Genomic DNA, 15,285 nt, shown 5'->3' with positions numbered 1-15,285 from the left:
CATCTTCACCTCCTAAAAGTTCATTCATCTACCACTTAATTTTTCTTTTTTTTTTTTGAGACGGAGTCTCGCTCTGTCATCCAGGCTGGAGTGCAGTGGTGCAACCACAGCTCACTGCAACCTCCACCTCCTGGGTTCAAGCAAGTCTCCTGCCTCAGCCTCCCGAATAGCTGGGACTATGGGCATGCACCACCATGCCTGGCTAATTTTTTTGTGGTTTTTTAGTAGAGATGCGGTTTTGCCATGTTGGCCAGGATGGTAACTCCTGACCTCAGGTAACATCAAATTTTTCTCAGTAAAGCCTACAATAGGAGGAAATGAGGGAAAGAAAAAGAAATGGTATTAACTCTTATGCAAACCATGTCTGAGTCTCCTCAGGCAAACAGGAGAGCATCAGAAAGTAAGGTGAGCATCGGAAAACTAGGGGAGCACCGGAAAGCTAGGGAAGCAACTGAAAGCTAGACAAGTTATTTAGCCTTTCTCAGTTTCCTTACATCTGTTAAATGTTGATAATACCTATTTTTCAGGAATTTCATGAGGATAAAATGAGATGGAATAAGTAAAGAACCTAACACAGAATGAATTCACTGGTGGTGTTCAGCAAAAGATATTTATGATCATTATTAACTGGGCACTAGGGCCGACACCGTGACAGGCCAAAGTCCTACAACAGATTAAGAAAAAGAAACCACCAAATGGGTAACACACTAACTGTGAAATCCAGATCATTGTTAAAGATACGAAAAAAAAAAAAAAAAAAACTGTCCCTGACTTTCCATTTGGGCACAACATGAATGAATAATAAACCATATACCATGCTTAAAACTATAGTAGCAAGATCAGCCTTTCACTGGAGAAACAGATGATCTTTTATTATCAGTGCAGCATAGTGTTTAAAACGAATTATAAGTTTAACAGGGTGGTGGTCATAGCTACCTATTATAAGCAGACAGGCTTTCTGGCATTCCCAACAAAATACGCTTTATGCACACAGCCAAAATATGACTGCAATTACTCTGGTCCCAACAGATGACTGCATTAGATAACGCCTCAACTCAGTAGCTGCTACAATCTATGTTAAGAGAAGCAGAAATTCTGTAACAGGAACTCAATATCCTGGCTCCCACAGAGTCCTAATGTCTATCTTATAGGCTTGTTTATAAAGATTAGCAATAATGTGACACAAAGTGCCTGACACAGTGGTTACTCAATAAATGATAGCTGATATTAATTACCGGAAGCAACAAAATCTAAAGCCAGAACCTGCCATGAAACAAATGATAGAGTGGCTCCTTCTCAACCAAGACATTAAGTTGTATGAAAACACTTGGATAGGCCGGGCACGGTGGCTCACGCCTATAATCCCAGCACTTCTAGAGGCCGAGGCAGGTGGATTACCTGAGGTCGGGAGTTCAAGACCAGCCTGGCCAACATGGTGAAACCCTGTCTCTACTAAAAATACAAAAAATGAGCCAGGTGAAGTGGTGAGTGCCTGTAATCCCAGCTACTCAGGAGGCTGAGGCAGGAGAATCGTTTGAACCTGGGAGGCGGAGGTTGCGGTGAGCCGAGATCATGCCACCACACTCCAGCCTGGGCTACGGAGTGAGACTTTGTACCTCCCCCCCAAAAAAAAAAAAAAAAAAAAGAAAAGAAAACATTTGGATAAAGAACATAGTACTAAGCCCTACCACAAGGAAGGCTTGTCAGTAAACATCAGGTTAATCATCTTGCCAGTCAAGAAGGAATCCCAAAGTGCCCATTCCTCTGGGGAAAACAAAGAACCATGAAAAAAAGAGAAATGGTCTCTATCCTCAGAGAATCTATACCTACCTGAGGAGAAATCACATGGTTTCAGCTCTCTGTCTGCATTACTCCCTTGACTCTATGCTCCATGAAGGCAAAAACTAAAAACTTTATATTGCCATATAATACAGGCACTCAATAAATATCTGGTAATCTGGCTATGTAGAGTGGCTCACGACTGTAATCCCAGCACTTTGGGAGGCCAAGGCAGGCAGATCACTTGAGGTTGGGAGTTCAAGACCAGCCTGGCCAACATGGTGAAACCCCATCTCTGCCAAAAATACAAAAATAAGCCGGGCGTGGTGGTACACACCTGTAATCCTAGCTAATTGGGAAGCTGAGGAAGGAGAATTGCTTGAACCCAGGAGGCGGAGGTTGCAGTGAGCTGAGATCACACCATTGCACTCTAGCCTAGGCAACAGAGTGAGACTCTGTCTCAAAAAATAATAATAATAAATAAAAATAAAATAAATAAAAATCTGGTAACCAAATGAGCCTCTTAGGATCTCAGGACTAAAAGAGCCACCTAATTCAAAACTTTCCAAGCCTGGCTTCACAGACTGCTCAACCTAAACTCTCAAGGTGGAGACTGAGAATCTGTGTATTTAAAATGCCCCCGGATGACTGTGATACTCGATGACTGTGATAATCACTAGTGTAACTGAGCCCATGTGAATCATCTGAACGCCCTTTACAACGACCCTGTCCAGAAATGATCCAGCCTTATGCGTGAGGGCCTCCAACGATGGGAACACAGCCTATCACAACTGCAAGCACCTGGACCAGCAAAGTCCTTTCTAATGTTTACTCAAATATCTGTATTTACTCTACTCATTGGTTCTGTCCTGTGAGGCCTGAGAAGACAAAAAGTAACCTCTCCTCCTTCCACATGATGGACTTTTGACTCCTGCGACAAAGGATGACGCCCCTCTGAGTTTTCTCCAGGCTAAACACTCTTGATGAACTATGCATTAATCATTAAGTGCTAGGCTCTTTAAGTACGCAACACAATACAACAACATGTCAGAGAAGGGAGAAATCAGGCTGTGTTATGGTAACCAACAAGACTTCAATGAAGAAGGTGGGTCTTGAAGGATGAGAAAGACAGGGATAAAACTAGTGTTCAGGGGCTGGTGCTCAGAGGGAAAAGGGAGACAAGATACTGGTAAGGAGTACCATATGCAGGGAAGGGTATAAGAGTGATAAAGCAACAAATGAGGAAATTAGTAGGTTTCACATACTTTTTTTTTTTTTTTTTTGAGACATGGTCTCACTCTGCTGCCCAGGCTGGAGTGCAGTGGCACTATCTCTGCTCACTGCAGCCTCAACCTCCTAGCCTCATGCAATCCTCCCATCTCAGCCTCCTGAACAGCTTGGACTACAGGCATGCATCACCATGCCTAGCTAATTTTTTTGTATTTTTTGTAAAGACAGGATTTCACCATGTTGACCAGGCTGGTCTCAAACTCCTAGGCTCAAGTGAACCATCCATCTCAGCCTCTGATATGGTTTGGCTGTGTCCCCACCCAAATCTCATCTTGAATTGTAGCTCCCATAATTCCCACGTGTCATGGGAGGGAGCCGGTGGGAGACAATTGAATCATGGAGGCTGGTCTTTTCCATGCTGTTCTTGTGATAGTGAATAAGTCTCATGAGATCTGATGGTTTTATAAAGGGGAGTTCTCCTGGACATGCTCTCTTGCCTGCTGCCATGTAAGACATAACTTTGCTACTCATTTGCCTTCTGCCATGATTGTGAGGCCTCCCCAGCCATGTGGAACTGTGAGTCCATTAAGCCTCTTTCCTTTATAAATTACCCAGTCTCAAGTATGCCTTTATTAGCAGTGTGAGAAGAGACTGATACAGCCTCCCCAAGTGCTGAGATTACAAGTGTGAACCACCGCACCTGGCCTCCATACTTTTTGAATTAAATATAACTAAAACCGAAAACGAACTAAAGATTTTTCAAAAATCAGAATAGGACAGAAGAGGACAAAGCAAAGTCCTAGCATAGGAAGGCAAAGACATAGTCTGGTAGAGGCCAAAAACGGAGAGACCAAACAGGAATGTCGTAAAAGCAAGCAGGAAAGTATGACTTTGATGTAGCAAAGTATTAGAGCCCCTTGAGTTCCTCCAGGGTGGCACATGTAACTAAGTGGTCCCTTAGAAAGAATGATTAGACAAGATGGCCTGGAGAATGGGACAGCGGGAGTCAAAGGGGTCAGAAAGGAGGCTTAGATACAGCTGCTTAGATACAGGGATCAAGGTCCACTCTAAGACGGTGACAATAAAACTAAGAGCAAAAGCTGAAAAATAAAATCAATTCAAAGGGAAAAAAATGATAAAGCTTGGTCACAGATCAGAGCAAAAGTAAAACAAAGGGAAGAATCAGAAATGACTTCTAAGAGCTGCAAGAAATTCGAGGGAAAAACAGGATAATACTCTGGAAAGGTGCGGTAAAACAATTACGCAATCACATGTACTGAATGCACTGGTGGATTAGTACTAGGGTGGTTTTATTTTATGAAAGCTTCAAAGTTCACTCCCTGTTCTACAAACACACATAGTAACTGGTCGTTTTGCTATTTTCTCTAGTCCCAGCACAGGTTGTAGTTTCTGTGTCAGCAGACAGGGAATATTTGGTTTTGAATCCTTAATCTGTAACATTACCACCAAAGTTAAAGCGCTTGCAAAAAATGTGCTTTGACAGAGCTAGGTGAAAGAAGCCAGTCACAAAATACAAAATATTATATGATCCCATTTATATGAAACACACAGAAGAGGCAAATCTATAAAGACAGAAAGTAGGTTAGTGGTAGCCTAGGGCTAGGGTCAGGGAGGAGGGGTGCGGCTGGAAAGAAATGGGGAGTGACTGCAAATGGGTTTGTAGTTTCTTTGTGGGGTAATGAAAATGTTCTAAAATTGTTTATAGAGATAGCTGCAGAACTGTATGAATATACTAACAACTACTGACTTTTTAATTTAAATACAGAATTATAACTCAATAAAGTTGTTATTTAAAAAAACTTTAGGAGTACATAAATAATTACTGCGACTTCAGACGCTCAGCATCTCTCCAATAAAAGCAACTATTGCACTTAAGTTCAAATAAAAAGCCATCAGACAATTTGGAAAGCCTAAAAGATACTTTAGGAAGACTAAGACAGTCATGTTCCTTCTAGGGGGAAAAATTAAGCATGAAAAAGATACAGATTTAAACATATAGATCCCCTTTAAATTAGTTCTTACAATTGACCAAAATTTTCTAATATGTACTTAAAAAGGAAAGACAAGGTTTGAGGTTTCTCTTCAACAATTATGAACAATTATGTCAAGTAATATACTGTGTGCCTATGGTTCAGTTTCTTAGAGGCTGAAACAAAATAATATACAGTAAGCCAATTCAATGAAAAGCAAAAGACTACGTAACTTAACAAATACTGAGCGGATGGGTAAACCTATTTTATAAATCTGAAGACCTAACAAAAACCCTCATGTAGAGAGAGGTCCTTTTGCTCAAAACATATAAGAAAACTATCCAAAATAACTTCTGCCCCCATGATATCTCCTGAAAAACATGGTTCCTAACTCCCTGAGGCCTTCATTATTAAAGCGATTACCATTCTCTTTCCACTGAACACTTAGAATGCTTACTTAGATGGTATTCCAATGGTTACCATACTTACTTAGATGGCAGTCATCAAGTTATATTCACTGCATGTGTCAAGACCTTTCTAAATCAGAGGACCTGCAATGGGCACACACTGCTGATGCCCAGTGGAACCTTGCTGACTGATAATCAAATGAGGACAGCAGTGAAGAGTGACAGTGTTTCTGTTCAAAACTGCTTGTGGATTAGAAGAACCCAAAACCATCACATCTGTTGGCTAAAGACATCTTTTTTTTCTTTTGAGACAGAGTCTCACTCTGTTGCCCAGGGTAGAGTGCAGTGGCACGATCTCGGCCCACTGCAAGCTCCACCTCCTGGGTTCACTCCATTCTCCTACCTCAGCCTGCCAAGTAGCTGGAACTACAGGCGCCCACCACCACGCCCGGCTAATTTTTTGTATTTTTGGTAGAGATGGGGTTTCTCCATGTTAGCCAGGATGGTCTCGATCTCCTGAGTTCGTGATCCGCCCACCTCAGCCTCCCAAAGCACTGGGATTACAGGCGTGAGCCACCACGCCCAGCCAAGACATTCTTAAAGGAACAATCAACTGGTGGGAAAGTATAGATTATAAAAGTACTACATTTCAAATATATAACTATTTACTACTACCTCTAATGACAGACATTTAATAAATTCAAAATGCCACTGATAAAAATACAAGACTGATGCTTTCAACATGGTGGATCCTAAGCGAATTTTAATTCAATAGATTCAAATACAGACTTAATGTATTTCACCTGCCTACAAAAAAAATGTAAAGCAGTCAAAAAAACTAGAATATATAAGTATTCTGAATCAAGAAACATGAAGAGTGGTCTCCCTAAATCATCAGACCTATTAGACCCTATCTGTTAATGGATTCAAGTTATGGAAAAAGCCTAAAATAAAGAATTTGAGAAAGATAAGAGCCATTTTTCTACTACAACACCCTCCCACCTAAAAAAATTACTTTGGCCCAAAGCTATGTTTATTAAGAGGCAAGTCTGGTACCACACTCTCAAGTAGTGGCTCTACACAAAATGAAGCCCTCTGACACCCTGGAGATAACTGAAATACATACATACCAAGTTCTCCCAGAAGCTGCCCAGGAATTGCATGAGGGATCAAAGAGAAAGCTTTCACATCTACTGGGACAGAAACCAGGCTTTGGAGGGCATATGCTAACTTTCCACAATACAATGTGGCCTATGAGTTAAACAGTGCAAAAGAGACCACAAACGACACAAGATGGTAGCCAGTCTACTTTCCAGAAATAATATAAGACACAGCTTTACAAGTTTTAACTTTTTTTTCTCATTTGATCTCAAGAATTCTGAGAAGGGCAGACACTTTCCCCACTTCACAGATGAGAAAACTAAAGCTCACGAAGACTGACAGACCTGCCCAGCTGCCTACCTGACTGCTCCACTTGGCAAGTCAACTTGCATCTCATACCCAACATGCACAGATCAACTCTTAATACCACACCCAAACTTGCTCCTCCAGGCATCTCCATTTCAATAAATGGCATTCCCATTATTCCAGTTGCTCAGGCTAAACACCTCGGTGTCATCCTTGAGGACACTCTTTGTCACACTCCACATCATCTCACCCACCAGTGAATCACTTTAGCCCCATTTGAGATATATCCAGAAACCACTCACTTCTCATCACCTCCACAGCTGCTATCATTATCTCACCTATAGAGCATTGCTAGAAACCTCTAACATCCCCCTATTTCCACCTTTGCACTCCTCCCCATTCTATTCCCCTACACAACAGAGTGTCACTCTTTAAAGATGTCAGACCAAAACCCTTTGTACAAAACCCTCCAGTGGCTTCCCATCGCACTCAGAGTTGTTTATTGATGTATCCTTAGTATGAGAACGTTATCTGCCATCTACAAAGCGCATAATGATACTGCTGATTAGTAAATGAAAGACAGCCAAAGTCACACAACTAGCATGTAGTAAAGCCAGGACTAGAACAAATCTTCCACTGTTCTTTGGTAACACTGAAACCAGATTTACGAAAAGCAACAATCCACATGGGAGGAAATTCTTACATTTTACTTTGCATAACTGAATCTTTTCATGTATAGTCAATACTATGTTGAATTTCCAACAAGTTAAAATGAAAATATCACTTTATAAAGCCATGAAATCTCACACTAGGAACTCTGAATATTACTTTTTTGGCAGCATGAGCAATAGCTGCTTAATTATCACAGTAATGGCACTCAGATCTTCAGTGTGACTGTTCTGCATTCAGTGACATGATGTTACCATTATCCCAAGACGACTACACATAAAGATGACCATAGTCTAAAAGATTCAGAACCAAGCACCTAGAAGAGGTAACAAGCATTTCCAAATCTCCTACACACACATTATATCAATCATCTGAAACAGGCATTAAGTTTCCATGGTGCTACCCATAACAACAGAAAGGTTAGATTCAGAATTGTCTACTACCAAAATTAAAAAGAAAAACTCTGAGCTGAGTTTAAATGTTGATTGGTTTCAGCTCAGAATGAACTAACACTAAAATTATCCACCATTATAGAATTTTCTCACTAAAATATTTTAGAGTTAAAAACAAAAACTCTAAATTTCTTTCTTCAGTTCTTTCAAAAATATTTCTACTATCTATAAAAAGGCCTAAATCTTACTAAATCATAGTAATAAATTTATAGAATTTTTACAGTAGGTCTTAAAGAAAACTGAATTCAACCCTCAATTTTCTCCCTTTTACCAAGAAGGATTACTTGACACATAACAGGTAAACAATGAAGACTTATTAAGTGAATGAAGAAATGAATGAATGAATGAAGATCCAGAAGGGTTACATGACTCTTCAAAGCTCCAACAATCAATATCAAATCCAGGATTAGTCATAACTAGCTTTCCAGATTCTTTTGGAGTGGGTGTGGGAGTAGAAGAAACCAAGATTTAAAAACCCTATCTGGGTCCTCAGGAAAATCTTAACCAAAAGGCATTACAGCCAGTTTCCTTTGGTACTCTTCCTTAGAAAAGCACTTGATAAAATAAATTTTGCCAAGATATATCTCCTTGGAAACCAAAATGCAGTTGACTGTTTATTTATCTATATACATATAAATAATATTTAATATAGGACCATAAACAACTGCAATTGTTTTTGCACCAAAACAGGTGGCCTTTGACTAAAAGAAAAATCCAACCAGAGGAGAGGAACAGAACATTGACAAGGGCCACATAAGTCACTAGAAGAGTATCAGCTATACAAGAACAGGAACCATGTATCCTGTTTACCAGCAGCAGCCACCAGTGCCTGGCATATAATGGGATTCAATAAACACTTACAGGAAAAGTGAATAAATTACTCCTTAGAGACCCACCTATGCAAACAAAAATTCATTTGGTCACCATTCAAATACCTTGCAGATACAAATTCATTTGGTCACTAATAAACAAATCTTTATGATAGGCCTACTACATACAAGCATACTACATTTTTCCTCCATGGAAATTCTACCAAATGTCCCTTCAAATAATATACTCAACCAAAATTATCCCCATCCTTGTATTAAGATGATGAGAAAATATTTCTTAAGTAGCCGAAATTAGTTACTATAGCAGCCACTAAATTTGCTGTTCTGGCTTCAATCTTTTGCCTTCAATTCATCCTGTACAACCCAGCCAGATCAGTTTTCTGTTTTTTTGTTTTTGTTTTTGTTTTCGTTTTTTAACACATCCAAAATATAAAACAGTGCTGTGGTTAAGTATTCTACCTTCATATGGGGCCCACTGCTATTCAACAAGCAGATACAGGAAATCTGAAACTACTGGCTTGGAAAAGGAAAGACAACACAGCATCAAGGAAAAAATTACCGCAAGTGACAGTTCTTATAATAATTTCTCTCTATCACTGTGATGCAACTGACACAGAGTGTTGGGTATGAATACCCACTAAGGTACACATCTGACTGTTGTGATAATTCAAGATTCATTGCCTTTTTGAAGCTTTCCCAAGCCACTGGACTCTATATCTGTGAAAGTACTTTGCAAACCGGAAGTGCTAGACACACAGCTTTTACTATGCTCCTTGCCAATTGGTAGCCTCACACATTCTGCCATTAAAATCATCTTACCTCATTCTCTAAGTGTGTCTCGATCCTTCAAAGACAGGAAAAATTCTTTGAATTGTTTAATGTCATTTTTTTATTATTCAATATCTAGAACAGCATAACTTAAAAGTGCCATTTACACCTCCTGATTTCAGAACATATTACCAATCAAAACTGTGATAATGGCATAAAAACAGACAAAGAGACCAATAGAATAGACAGCCCAGAAATAAACCCACATATATAGTCAAATGATTTCTGGCAAGGGTGCCAAGACCACTCAATAAGGAAAGGACAGTCTCCTCAACAAATGGTGTTGGAAAAAATAAGATACCCACATGCAAACGAATAAAAGTTGGACCCTTATACTATACATAAAAATGAACCCAAAATGGACTAAAGACCTAAATTTAAGACCTAAATTATAAAACTTCCAGAAGAAAACATAAAGAAAAAGCTTCATTACTTTGGACTTCGCAGTTACTTCTTAGATATGGCCAAAAGCAAAATTAGCCAAGTGGGACTACATCAAACTAAAAAATTTTTGTGCATCAAACAAAGGATACAATCAGCAGAGCAAAAAAGCAACCTGGAGTGGAAAAAAATATTTGCGAATAATCTATCTCATAAGGTGTTAATATCTACAATATGGAGTGAAGCCTGAGGTCGCCAGGGACTGCCCACTGGGCCTTGCCCAAGATGGACAGCCAGATTCCTTATGATGACTACCGGGTGGTTTTCCTGCCTGCCTATGACAATCCTCCAGGACGGATTCCTCCTCATGAGAGGGTACCCCACCCAGACTACAACGAGTTGACCCAGTTTCCACCCCAAACCATCACACTGAAGAAGCCTCCTGGAGCTCAGTTGGGATTTAATATCTGAGGAGGAAAGGCCTCCCAGCTAGGCATCTTCATCTCCAAGGTGATTCCTGACCCTGATGCAGATAGAGCAGGACTTCAGGAAGGGGACCAAGTTCTAGCTGTGAATGATGTGGATTTCCAAGATATTGAGCACAGCAAGGCTGCTGAGATCCTGAAGACAGCTGGTGAAATCAGCATGCATGTCCGCTTCTTTCCCTACAATTATCATCGCCAAAAAGAGAGGACTGTGCACTAGAGAGTTACAGCCCACAGCCCTTCATGTGGACTCTCCCACGACATGCTAACTAGACTTCAGGGGAGCCACTTCTACTTTCAGCCCCTCCCTGGAATAGTGGAGTAGGGAGGATGGGGAGACAGCTAACCAACTGCATTACCCAAACTGTATTGCACTTTTAGTTCCCTAGTTTTCTAGGTGAGCTTCATTCAGAGAAGGATGATGATATCTAGGCATAACCTAGCCCATGAGGAACCTAGTTAGGAAAGACAACTGACATTTATTGAATTCCATGTACTAGTCCTTTCCACCTGTCATATTTTAATTATAGAAATAAGTAGCCAAAAGAATCTTGGGGATTTTCCATCTGACCTGCCTGGCCATCTCACCCCATCCTTGTACTACCAGAGGTTTCATACCCTTTGGAGACTCCAATGAGACCGTTTTCACCCCTTCCTCCTCCTAGCCTCTCCCCAAAAAAGTAAAACACAATGCTGAAGGAAAAAAATATATATCCAGAATATATAAAGAACTCCTACAACTCAACAACAACAAAAAAAATCAAATAACCCAATTTAAAACTGGGCAGAGGGCTTGAACAGACATGTATGCAGAGATAATATACAAATGGCCAACAAGAATATGAAAATACAATCAACCTCATCAATCATCAGAGAAACATATATCAAAACCATAATGAGATACTACCTTGCATCCATTAAGATGGTTCCTATTTAAATTGTTTTTTTAATTAGCTCTGGGTGTGGTGGTGTGCACCATTAGTCCCAGCTACTCGGGAGGCTGAGGCAGGAGGATCGCTTAAGCCCGGGAGGTGGACATTGCAGTGAGCTGAGATCGCACCACTGCACTCCAACCTGAGTGGCAGAGGGAGATCCTGTCTCGAAAAATTTTTTATTAATTAATTTTTTTAAAAAAACAGAAAATAAGTATTGGTAAGGATGTGGAGCAGTTAGAACCCTTATGAACTGTTGATGAGATTGTAAAATGGTACAACTATGAAAAACAGTATGGAGGTTCCTCAAAAAATTAAAAATAAAACTATCATATGATCCAGCAATCCCACTTCTGGGTATATACACAAAATAATTAAAAGCAGGGTCTTGAAGAGATATCTGCACACTCATGTTCATAGCAACAATCACAACTGCCAAGAAGTAGAAGTAACCCAAATATCTATCCACAGATAAATGGATAAACAAAATGTAGTATACCCATACAATGGAATACTATTAAACCTTTAAAAAGACAGAAATCCTGTCACATGCTACAACACTGATGAACCTTGAGAATTTTATGCTAAGTCAAATAATACAGACACAGACAAATACTACGATTCCACTTATATGAGGTTACCTAAAGTAGCCAGATTCATAGAAACAGAAAGAATGATGGTTGCCAGAGTCTGTGGGAGGTGGAAATGGGGGCTAATGTTTAATGCTTACAGAGTTTCAGATTCGCAAGATGAAAAAGTCCTGGAAATCTGTTTCACGACAAGGTGAATATACTTAATACTACTGAACTATATACTTAAAAATGGTTGAAATGGTCAACTTTTTGTGTTTCTACCACAATTTTTTTAAAAGAAGTACCAACATACAATTATCAAATTGCATGTACATGTCCCATCTCCACTGCAGGAGTCTAAGCAGCCTGACCCTTTAAACTGTTAGCAGTCATTTGAGGAGTTATTCCAAGTTATCTTTTTGAATCAATGGGCCTCTACAAAAGATCCAGAGGCTCTCCTTTTTACCCATCCAAAATGAAGTTTCTGCAATCCCCAGTTGGCTGCATTCTGGTTTAAGTCCACTACTTATTTACCTTATTGTCAAGCAGAGATCTAAAAATTATATAAAAGCCACTGTGTTTTCAACTGGGTGGGTGAGAAGCATAACAGAATCACCTACTGAGCTTCTTCAAATCACCCATCAACCTCAATATCTAGCATTCTCCCCCAGGAGAAAAGCCTCAAGGTTCACTGTGATTCTCTACCCAAGCACTCACTGCTTCCCCAAACACACATCCCACCCAAACCACAGAAAATCACTACTTTTAACCACCACCTTGAAAATGGCCTTCAGAACAATCTTACCCAAAGCAATTATTAGGCTGAGGTTTCTGAACTTTTAATAAGCCTTTTCTGTGAATCCTACAGCTCTCTGTAACCTACCATTTATCTACTGAAACATTATTTTGTTATGCAATTTACTATACCTTGCTTGCTGTTACAAAGGATCATCATTAAGATCCTAGTTTAAAAAATAAAACAACACTGAGACTCTTTGAAGAACCACAGGCATTTCTCAAACTGGAAAAGAGACATGGTTTAGGAACCATATTCAGGCCTCCTAACATGTTTCACAAGAGCACATTCTGAGCTAGGAGTCAAACCTGCCCCCCACTACACAAACAAACATACAAGCACGCACACGTACGCATACAGAGCACTCTCTTCGTTTGTCAAATACCAGCTACTAAGAAGTTAGGCTCTGGGAAAGCGTACTGGCAGAAGCTTCTGAGGTCTTCAGTGGAGCAGCTACAAGTATGGTTAGGGAAAAGGGAAGAGTTAAATCAACTACACATTTAACCCACATTTCAAGAACATGTGTTTTTGAAAAGTCTTTAAAAGTCAAGCAGTATGGTTCAGAGCCACAGCCCCACGCTTCTTGCAAGAATATGGAAAAAAACTGACTCCATTTTTATTCCTAGGTATATACAGGTGAAGCAAGCAATAAAAGTCAAATTTGGTGAAAATTTTAGGACATCCTATTAATTTATATTTCTATATCTTATAAGCACCTCCTAATAAGCAGACTCTCTCTTCCTGAAGACATGGGATACCACAGCCCAGTTAGTAGCTCAGAGCATCAACAACTGATAATGAGCATCAAGAACTGAAAAGAAACGTAAAATAGAAAAGAAATGTAAAAATAGAGGTTCAGGCCGGGCGCTCATGCCTGTAATCCCAGCACATTGGGAGGCCGAGGCAGGCGGATCACCTGAAGTCAGGAGTTCAAGACCAGCCTGGCCAATATGGTGAAACCCCATCTCTACTAAAAATACAAAAAATTAGCTGGGCATGGTGGCACGTGCCTGTAGTTCCAGCTACTCAGGAGGCTGTTGCAGGAGAATCGCTTGAACCCGGGAGGCAGAAGTTGCAGTGAGCCGAAATCGCACCACTGCACTCCAGCCTGCATGACAAGAGCAAAAACTCTGTCTCAAAAAAAAAACAAAAAACCAAAGGTTCAATCAATTCTGGGAGCTAGAGACTATTAAAGGAAAGGCAATGAGCCCAAAAAATACCAAATTAGGCCAGGCGCAATGGCTCACATCTGTAATACCAGCACTTTGGGAGGCCAAGGCGGGAGGATCCCTGGAAGTCAGGAGTTCTAGACCAGCCTGGCCAACATGGCAAAACCGTCTTTACTAAAAAAACAAAAATTAGCTGGGTGTGGTGGCACACGCCTGTAATCCCAGCTACTTGGGAGGCTGAGGCAGGAGAATCGCTTGAACCCAGGAGGCAAAGGTTGCAGTGAGCAGAGATGGTGTCATTGCACACCAGCCTGGGTGACAGACTCCATCAAAAAAAAAAAAAAAAAAAAAAAAGCAAATTAGATTTCCTATCTAGATAAATAATTTACAATATGAAGAAAATGAATTACAGAAAGATAACATGGAGGCCAGAGTAAACGACACCGACCATAGTCAAGTCTTGATTATAGGAACATGATCGTTTGGCACACAGCCCGTTGCTTTTCTTTCTCAATAGCTTTTTTCTGAGCAGTTCAGAACTCATTATAAAAAGAAGCAAGTCGGCCAGGTGCGGTGGCTCCTGCCTGTAATCCCAGCACTTTGGGAGGCTGAGGCAGGCGGATCACCCAAGGTCAGGAGTTTGAGACCAGCCTGGCCAACATGGCGAAACCCTGTCTCTACTAAAAATATAAAAATTAGCCAGGCGTGGCAGCATATGCCTGTAATCCCAGCTACTCGGGAGGCTGAGGCAGGAGAATCGCTTGAACCCAGGAGGCAGACGTTGTAGTGAGCCGAGGTCGTGCCACTGCACTCCAACCTGGGTGACACAGAGAGACTCCATCTCAAAAAAAAAAAAAGCAAGTTGCTGAACCACAAAACCATCAATGACTATACCTGTTCATAGCTTTGGTAAAAGGCTTTGTGGAAAAAGTAGAAAGAGAAAAGAAATAACCACAATTAACTTTCATATCTGTGAAATTCATTTAACCTAGACCTGCTCTGTGGGAGGAAAGAGGAAAAAAGGAATCCAATGGCAGCAGCACTGGCTGTCAGTTCTGCTCAAGATGCCTTTGAGTGACCCCTGAGTTTGTGTGAACCAGCAATTCTCCCTCCCCAAGCTGGCATTCGTAACAAGCACACATTCTCCTGCCTCTCCTGAATTGGAAAAAAGGAAATCTAACATTATGAAATTGCCTGCTTCCCGCAATTTAAGCTTAGGCATACTAAACCCTAATTAGAGGGAGAACTTAGTGCAACATGACAAGCAACAAATTGGAAATCTACAGGTTGAAATTTCTCATCCCAGACTCCAGAGGCAAAGAGAAATGGCTTCACCTGATTTTGTGGCACACCCACC

At 40.5% G+C, this 15,285-nt stretch overlaps 1 protein-coding gene and 1 pseudogene across 27 annotated transcripts in view; one reads left to right on the top strand and one right to left on the bottom strand.

Moving 5' to 3' along the window:
- The window catches only part of SIPA1L1 (signal induced proliferation associated 1 like 1), a 412,571-nt gene that overhangs the window by 391,953 nt on the left and 5,333 nt on the right, over positions 1 to 15,285 (bottom strand). The window lies entirely within an intron of this gene.
- Positions 10,254 to 10,772, top strand: LOC129012758 (PDZ domain-containing protein 11-like; annotated as a pseudogene).

Source organism: Pongo pygmaeus, chromosome 15 (assembly GCF_028885625.2).
Source record: "Pongo pygmaeus isolate AG05252 chromosome 15, NHGRI_mPonPyg2-v2.0_pri, whole genome shotgun sequence".
NCBI lineage: Eukaryota > Metazoa > Chordata > Mammalia > Primates > Hominidae > Pongo > Pongo pygmaeus.
The sequence above is the reverse complement of the archived record's forward strand: the minus strand, read 5'-3'. Positions and strand labels throughout refer to the sequence as shown.